This window comes from Salmo salar, chromosome ssa14 (genome assembly GCF_905237065.1).
Source record: "Salmo salar chromosome ssa14, Ssal_v3.1, whole genome shotgun sequence".
In the NCBI taxonomy this organism is placed as follows: Eukaryota; Metazoa; Chordata; class Actinopteri; order Salmoniformes; family Salmonidae; genus Salmo; species Salmo salar.
Genome location: NC_059455.1, coordinates 54,410,482 through 54,420,662, shown reverse-complemented (window position 1 = coordinate 54,420,662; position 10,181 = coordinate 54,410,482).

The window sequence follows — 10,181 nt, the reverse complement described above, 5'->3', positions numbered from 1 at the left end:
GGACACTAGATGGCCCTGTGTGCTCACCAACACACTATGAGACACTACATATACTAATAATAATTGCAGAATGTTGTAAAAAGCAATCAAGCCTGGAATTCATGCCATTTTGGCATTTGTCTGTTACGGCTACTGACGTATCAGTTATGGTAGCCTATTGGTAATCTCTCATACACTAAATGACCAAAGGCTTTCCACTAGATGTTGGAACATTGCTGCGGGGACCTGCTTCCATTCAGCCACAAAACCATTAGTGAGGTCGGCACAGATGTTGAGCGATTAGGCCTGGCTCGCAGTCGGCGTTCCAATTCATCCCAAAGGCTTTCGATGGAATTGAGGTCAGGGAACTGTGTAGGACAGTCAAGTTCTTCCACAAACCATTTCATTATGGACCTTGCTTTGTGCACGGGGGCATTGTCATGCTGAAACAGGAAAGGGCCTTCCCCAAACTTGGAAGCTCAGAATTGTCTAGAATGTCATTGTATGCTGTAGTGTTAAGATTTTCCTTCACTGGAACTAAGGGGCCCGAACCATGAAAAACAGCCCCAGACCATTATTCCTCCTCCACCAAACTTTACAGTTGGCACTGCATTCGGGCAGGTAGTGTTCTCCTGGCATCCGCCAAACCCAGATTCATCCATCGGACTGCCAAATGGTGAAGTGTGATTCCTCACTCCAGAGAATGCATTTCCACAGCAATGGCAGCGAGCGTTACATCAATCCAGTCAACGCTTGGCATTGCACATGGTAATCTTAGACTTGTGTGCAGCTGCTCGGCCATGGAATCCCATTTCATGAAGCTCCCGGCGAACAGTTATTGTGCTGACGTTGCTTCCAGAGGCAGTTTGGAACTCGGTAGTGAGTGTTGCAACCGAGGACAGCACTCCGCCCTTCAGTATTTTGCGGTCCCGTTCTGTGAGCTTGTGTGGTCTACCACTTTACGGCTGAGCCATTGTTGCACCTAGATGTTTCCACTTCACAATAACAACACTTACAGTTGACCAGGGCAGCTCTAGCAGGGCATGACTGTGTGCTCGATTTTATACACCTGTCAGCAATAGGTGTGGCTGAAATACCCAAATCCACATATTTGAAGGGGTGTCCACATACACTATACTGTAAATACAAAGTATTTCCAAAGTTAGTCCTATTATATGTTAGATCTCAGAAAGGTCTAGTCCCGTGTGACTCAGTTGGTAGAGCATGGTGTTTGCAACGCCAGGGTTGTGGGTTCGATTCCAACGGGGGACCAGTATGAATTTTTTTTATGTATGAAATGTATGCATTCACTACTGTAAGTCGCTCTGGATAAGAGCGTCTGCTAAATGACTAAAATGTAAATGTCTTGTTTAATCCCATTGGTTTAATCCCAAATGACACCCTATTCCCTATATAGTCCACTTGCCCTGGTCAAAAGAAGTACACTACATCGGGAATAGGGTAGCATTTAGGATGCAACCATTGTGTGACAGTCCCTGAGAACTCCCTGCATGGGGGAAGTGTATGATAAGAAAGACAGCAGGGTGATGGATCCATATGAAGTCTGTGGAAACACCCCAGCAGATGTTCTGACTGCTAGATAGTGAAATCAAATTGTATTTGTCACACGCTGAATACAAGAAGTGTAGACTTTACCGTTAAATGCTTACTTATGAGCCCTTTCCCAACAATGCAGTTAAGCAGTAAGAAAATTAACAAATACATACAAATAAAATAACAATAAAATAAAGACAACGAAGCTATATACAGCGTATATATAAGGAGTACTGGTACCGAGTCAGTGTACTGGGGCAGTTGGGGTGATTGATTGAAGTACTATGTACATGTAGGTTTGGTGATTGATTGAAGTACTATGTACATGTAGGTTTGGTGATTGACTGAGGTAATATGTACAGTCGTGGTCAAAAGTTTTGAGAATTACACAAATATTAATTTCCACAAAGTTTGCTGCTTCAGTGTCTTTAGATATTTTTGTCAGATGTTACTATGGAATACTGAAGTATAATTACAAGCATTTCATAAGTGTCAAAAGCTTTTATTGACAATTACATGAAGTTGATGCAAAGCGTCAATATTTGCAGTGTTGACCCTTCTTTTTCAAGACCTCTGCAATCTACCCTGGCATGCTGTCAATTAACTTCTGGGCCACATCCTGACTGATGGCAGCCCATTCTTGCATAATCAATGCTTGGAGTTTGTCAGAATTTGTGGGTTTTTGTTTGTCCACCCGCCTCTTGAGGATTGACCACAAGTTCTCAATAGGATTAAGGTCTGGGGAGTTTCGTGGATCCAAAATATAGATGTTTTGTTCCCCGAGACACTGCTGGAAAATGCATTGATCGTCACCAAACTGTTCCTGGATGGTTGGGAGAAGTTGCTCTCGGAGGATGTGTTGGTACCATTCTTTATTCATGGCTGTGTTCTTAGGCAAAATTGTGAGTGAACCCACTCCCTTGGCTGAGAAGCAACCCCACACATGAATAGTCTCAGGATGCTTTACTGTTGGCATGACACAGGACTGATGGTAGCGCTCACCTTGTCTTCTCCGGACAAACTTGTATCAGGATGCCCCCAAACAATCGGAAAGGGGATTCATCAGAGAAAATGACTTTACCCCAGTCCTCAGCAGTCCAATCCCTGTACCTTTTGCAGAATATCAGTCTGTCCCTGATGTTTTTCCTGGAGAGAAGTGGCTTCTTTGCTGCCCTTCTTGACACCAGGCCATCCTCCAAAAGTCTTCACCTCACTGTGCGTGCAGATGCACTCACACCTGCCTGCTGCCATTCCTGAGCAAGCTCTGTACTGGTGGTCCCCCGATCCCGCAGCTGAATCAACTTTAGGAGACGGTCCTGGCGCTTCCTGGACTTTCTTGGGCACCCTGAAGCCTTCTTCACAACAATTGAACCGCTCTCCTTGAAGTTCTTGATGATCCGATAAATGGTTGATTTAGGTGCTATCTTACTGGCAGCAATATCTTTGCCTCTGAAGCCCTTTTTGTGCAAAGCAATGATGACGGCACGTGTTTCCTTGATGGTAACCATGGTTGACAGAGGAAGAACAATGATTCCAAGCATCACCCTCCTTTTCAAGCTTCCAGTCTGTTATTCGAATTCAATCAGCATGACAGAGTGATCTCCAGCCTTGTCCTCATCAACACTCACACCTGTGTTAACGAGAGAATCACTGACATGATGTCAGCTGGTCCTTTTGTGGCAGGGCTGAAATGCAGTGGAAATGTTTTTTGGGGATTCAGTTCATTTGCATGGCAAAGAGGGACTTTGCAATTAATTGCAATTCATCTGATCACTCTTCATAACATTCTGGAGTATATGCAAATTGCCATCACACAAACTGAGGCAGCAGACTTTGTGAAAATTAATATTTGTATCATTCTCAAAACTTTTGGCCAAGACTGTATATACTGTACTCTATACCATGTACTGCATCTTGCCTATGCCGTTCGGCTATCGCTCATCCATATATTTATATGTACACATTTTTATAATTCTTTTTCACTTGTGTATAAGGTAGTTGTTGTGAAATTGTTAGATTACTTGTTAGATATTACTGCATGGTCGGAACTAGAAGCACAAGCATTTCTCTACACTCACAATAACATCAGCTAACCATGTGTATGTGACCGATAAAATTTGATTTGATTTGACTATATTATAGTCTAACTAAACCCTCCTTTCAAACTACATCCCGTGTGTATCTGTTAGAGCAGTGGTGGCTGTGTGTATCTGTGAGGGTTAGAGCAGTGGTGACTGGGTGTATCTGTGAGGGTTAGAGCAGTGGTGACTGCATGTATCTGTGATGGTTAGAGCAGTGGTGACTGTGTTTATCTGTGAGGGTTAGAGCAGTGGTGACTGTGTGTATCTGTGAGGGTTAGAGCAGTGGTGACTGTGTGTATCTGTGAGGGTTAGAGCAGTGGTGACTGTGTGTATCTGTTAGAGCAGTTGTGACTGTGTGTATCTGTGAGAGTTAGAGCAGTGTTGACTGTGTGTATCTGTGAGGGTTAGAGCAGTGGTGACTGTGTGTATCTGTGAAGACAGTGGTGACTGTGTGTATCTGTGAGGGTTAGAGCAGTGGTGACTGTGTGTATCTGTGAAGACGGTGGTGACTGTGTGTATCTGTTAGAGCAGTAGTGATTGTATGTATCTGTGAGGGTTGGAGCAGTGGTGACTATGTGTATCTGTGAAGACAGTGGTGACTGTGTGTATCTGTGAGGGTTAGAGCAGTGGTGACTGTGTGTATCTGTTAGAACAGTGGTGACTGTGTGCATCTGTGAGGGTTAGAGCAGTGGTGACTGTGTGTATCTGTGAGGGTTAGAGCAGTAGTGACTATGTGTATCTGTGAAGACAGTGGTGACTGTGTGTATCAGTGAGGGTTAGAGCAGTGGTGACTGTCTATCTGTTAGAGCAGTGGTGACTGTGTGTATCTGTGAGGGTTAGAGCAGTGGTGACTATGTGTATCTGTGAGGGTTTGAGCAGTGGTGACTGTGTGTATCTGTGAGGGTTAGAGCAGTGGTGACTATGTGTATCTGTGAGGTCAGTGGTGTATAAGTGGGGCATGTCCTTAGTGACTAACATATCAAGCCTCATAAACGAAGCAACATAACATGCCTCTTACATGGATGGGCAAGCCCGCCCCCATCCACATGGATGGGCAAGCACGCCCCCATCCACATGGATGGGCAAGCCCGCCCCCATCCACATGGATGGGCAAGCCCGCCCCCATCCACATGGATGGGCAAGCCCGCCCCCATCCACATGGATGGGCAAGCCCGCCCCCATCCACATCGATGGGCAAGCCCGTCCCCATCCACATGGATGAGCAAGCCCGCCCCCATCCACATGGATGGGCAAGCCCGCCCCCATCCACATGGATGGGGCTGTAGTGGAGCGGGTCGAGAGTGTCAAGATCCTAGTTGTCCACTATGGAATTAAAACACAGGAGGCTGAAAAGATTGTCATGGGCCATCAGATCCCTAAAGAATTCTACAGCTGCCCCATTGAGAGCATCTTGACTGGCTGCGTCACAGCTTGGTATGGCAACTGCAAGGTACCCAACCGCAAAGCGCTACAGAATGTGGTGAGTACGGCACAGTATGTCACTGGGGCCAAGCTCCCTGCCATCCAGGACCTCTATACCAGGCGGTGTCAGAGACTCCATCCACCCAAGCCATAGACGGTTCTTTCTGCTACTGTTCTCTCTGCTACCGCACGGCAAGCGGTTCCAGTGCACCAAGTCTGGAACCAACATATATAAAGCAACATAACAAGCTGCTCAGTTGAAACAGATGCTAAGCTACAGGACTGTTTTGCTAGCGCAGACTGGAATATGTTGCAGGATTCTTCTGATGGCATTGAGGAGTACACCACATCAGTGGTGTGTATCTGTGAGGTCAGTGGTGTACACCACATCAGTGGTGTACATACCCCAACTAGAAGGCATGGATTACAGGCAACATCCGCACTGAGCTAAAGGGTAGCTGCCGCTTTCAAGGAGCGGGACTCTAACCCGGAAGCTTATAAGAAATCCAGCTATGCCCTCCGACGAACCATCAAACAGGCAAAGCTCCAATACAGGACTAAGATTGAATCGTACTACACCGGCTCCGACGCTCGTCGGATGTGGCAGGGCTTGCAAACTATTACAGACAACAAAGGGAAGCACAGCCGAGAGCTGCCCAGTGACATGAGCCTACCAGATGAGCTAAATCACTTCTATGCTCGCTTTGAGGCAGGTATCACTGAAACATACATGAGAGCATCAGCTGTTCCGGATGACTGTGTGTCTGCTTGAAACATGTTGGTATTACAGACTCGGACAGGGAGTGGTTGAAAATGTCAGTGAAGACACTAGCCAGTTGGTACGGTCATGCTCAGAGTACACATCCTGGTAATCCGTCTGGCCATGCGGCCTTGTGAATATTGACCTGTTTAAAGGTCTTACTCACATTGGCTACGGAGAGCGTGATCACACCAGTCCCTGTGACCAAGAACACCAAGGTAACCTGCCTAAATGACTACTGACCAGTGGCACTCACGTCTGTAGCCATGAATTGCTTTGAAAGGCAAGTGATGGCTCATATCAACACCATTATCCCAGAAACCCTTGACCAACTCCAATTTGCATATCGCCCCAACAGATCCACAGATGATGAAATCTCTATTGCACTCCACACTGCCCTTTCCCACCTGGACAAAAGGAACACCTATGTGAGAATGCTATTCATTGACTACAGCTCAGCATTCAACACCATAGTGCACCCAATGCTCATCACTAAGCTAAAGACCCTGGGACTAAACACCTCCCTCTGCAACTGGATCCTGGACTTCCTGACAAGCCGCCCCCAGGTGGTAAGGGTAGGTAACAACACATCCGCCACGCTGATCCTCAACACTGGGGCCCCTCAGGGGTGTGTACTTAGGTCCCTCCTGTACTCCCTGTTCACTCATGACTACATGGTTAGGCACGACTCCAACACCATAATTAAGTTTGTCGATGACAAAATAGTGGTAGGCCTGATCACTGCCTTTAGGGTCAGAGACCTGGCCGTGTGGTGCCAGGACAACAATCTCTCCTTCAATGTGATCAAGACAAAGGAGATGATTGTGGACTACAGGAAAAGAAGGACTCAGCACGCCCCCATTCTCATCGACGGGGCTGTAGTGGAGCAGGTTGAGAGTTTCAAGTTCCTTGGTGTCCACATCACCAACAAACCAACATGACCAAGCACACCAAGACAGTCGTAGACGGCGCTACAAAACCTATTCCCCCTCAAGAGACTGAAAAGATTTGGCATGGGTCCTCAGATCCTCAAAAGGTTCTACAGCTGCACCAACGTGAGCATCCTGACTGGTTGCATCACTGCCTGGTACGGCAACTGCTCGGCCTCCGACCGCAAGGCACTATAGAGGGCAGTGCGTACGGCCCAGTACATCACTGGGGTCAAGCTTCCTGCCATCCAGGACCTCTATACCAGGAGGTGTCAGAGGAAGGCCCTAAAAATTGTCAAAGACTCCAGCCACCCTAGTCATAGACTGTTCTCTTGGTACCGGAGCGCCAAGTCTAGGTCCAAGAGGCTTCTAAACGGCTTCTACCCCCAAGCCATAAGACTCCTGAACACCTAATTAAATGGCTACCCAGACTATTGGCATTGCCCCCCCCCCCCCCCCCTTTTTTACGCTGCTGCTAATCTCTGTTATTATCTGTGGTCACTTTAATAACTCTACCTACGTGTACGTATTACCTCTATTACCTCAACAACCGGTGCCCCCGCACATTGACTGTGTACAATACCACCTGTATATAGCCTTGCTATTGTTATTTTACTGCTGCTCTTTAACCTGTTAGGGCTAGGGGGCAGTATTGACACGGCTGGATAAAAAACATACCCGATTTAATCTGGTTACCACTCCTACCCAGTAACTAGAATATGCATATACTTATTACATATGGATAGAAAACACCCTACATTTTCTAAAACTGTTTGAATGGTGTCTGTGAGTATAACAGAACTCAAATGGCAGGTCAAAACCTGAGAGATTCCTTTACAGGAAGTGGCCTGTCTGACCATTTCTTGAACTTCTTTTCCATCTCTATCATTTACTAAGGATCTCTGCTCTAACGTGACACTTCCCACGTCGTCCATAGGCGCTCAGAGCCCGGGAAAAAACAGAATGTCGTCATTCCAGCCCCAGGCTGAAACACATTATCGCCTTTCTCAAGTGGCCGATCAAGGGACACTGGGCTTATGCGCGTGACCCCGACCGCCCCCGCCTTTGGGATTTTTTTCCTCTGTTTGCCGAAAAGGAGATTCCCTGTCGGAATATTATCGCTTTTCTACGAGAAAAATGTCGTAAAAATTGATTTTAAACAGCGGTTGACATGCTTCGAAGTACGGTAATGGAATATTTAGAATTTTATTGTCACGAATTGCGCCATGCGCGCGACACTTCTTTACTATTTCGGATAGAGTCTGGAACGCATCGAACAAAACGCCGCTATTCGGATATAACGATGGATTATTTTGGACCAAACCAACATTTGTTATTGAAGTAGCAGTCCTGGGTGTGCATTCTGACGAAGACAACAAAAGGTAATCAAACTTTTATAATAGTAAATATGATTATGGTGAGTGCTAAACTTGCCGGGTGTCTAAATAGCGAGCCCGTGATGCCTGGGCTATGTACTTAGAATATTGCAAAATGTGCTTTCACCAAAAGCTATTTTAAAATCGGACATATCGAGTGCATAGAGGAGGTCTGTATCTATAATTCTTAAAATAATTGTTATGCTTTTTGTGAACGTTTATCGTGAGTAATTTAGTCAAATGTTAGCGAATTCCCCGGAAGTTTGCGGGGGTATGCTAGTTCTGAACGTCACATGCTAATGTAAAAAGCTGGTTTTTGATATAAATATGAACTTGATTGAACAAAACATGCATGTATTGTATAACATAATGTCCTAGGGTTGTCATCTGATGAAGATCATCAAAGGTGAGTGCTGCATTTAGCTGTCTTCTGGGTTTTGGTGACATTATATGCTGGCTTGAAAAATGGGTGTCTGATTATTTCTGGCTTGGTACTCTGCTGACATAATCTAATGTTTTGCTTTCGTTGTAAAGCCTTTTTGAAATCGGACAGTGTGGTTAGATTAACGAGAGTCTTGTCTTTAAATGGCTGTAAAATAGTCATATGTTTGAGAAATTGAAGTAATAGGATTTTTAAGGTTTTGAAAATCGCGCCACAGGCTGGCAGTGGCTGTTACGTAGGTGGGACGCAAGCGTCCCACCTAGCCCATAGAGGTTAACTATTTGTTACTTTTATTTCTTATATTTGTAGCTATTTTTCATAAAATTGAATTGTTGGTTAAGGGCTTGTAAGTAGGCATTTCACTGTAAAGCTAGACAAGACTGCTAAATAGCTAATCAAATGGCTACCCAGACTAACTGCATTGAACCTTTTTTTAAGTAACTCTCTTGCACTGACTCTGTGTAAACACTGGACTCTACCCAACACACTGGACTATACCCACACACTGGACTCTATTCACACACTGGACTCAACCCACACACTGGACTATACCCACACACTGGACTATACCCACACACTGGACTCTATTCAAACACTGGACTCTACTCACACACTGGACTCTACCCACACACTGGACTCTATTCACACACTGGACTCTACCCACACACTGGACTCTACCCACACACTGGACTATACCCACACTGGACTCTACCCACACACTGGACTCTACACACACACACTGGACTCTACCCACACACTGGACTCTACACACACTGGACTCTACCCACACACACTGGACTCTACCCACACACTGGACTCTACCCACACACTGGACTCTATTCACACACTGGACTATACCACACACTGGACTATACCCACACACTGGACTCTACTCACACACTGGACTCTACCCACACACTGGACTCTATTCACACACTGGACTCTACACACACACTGGACTATACCCACACACTGGACTATACCCACACACTGGACTCTATTCACACACTGGACTCTACCCACACACTGGACTCTACCCACACACTGGACTCTACCCACACACTGGACTCTATTCACACACTGGACTTTACCCACACACTGGACTATACCCACACACTGGACTCTACCCACACACTGGACTCTACCCACACAATTGACTCTACTCACACAATGGACTCACCCACACACTGGACTCTATTCACACACTGGACTCTACCCACACACTGGACTCTACACACACACACTGGACTCTACCAACACACTGGACTCTACCCACACACACTGGACTCTACCCACACACTGGACTCTACCCACACACTGGACTCTATTCACACACTCGACTCTACCCACACACTGGACTATACCCACACACTGGACTATACCCACACACTGGACTCTACCCACACACTGGACTCTACCCACACACTGGACTCTACTCACACAATGGACTCTACCCACACACTGGACTCTATTCACACACTGGACTCTACCCACACACTGGACTCTATCCACACACTGGACTCTACCCCACACACTGGACTCTACTCCACACAAAGGACTCTACCCACACACTGGACTCTACCCACACACTGGACTCTACTCCACACACTGGACTCTACCCACACACTGGACTCTACA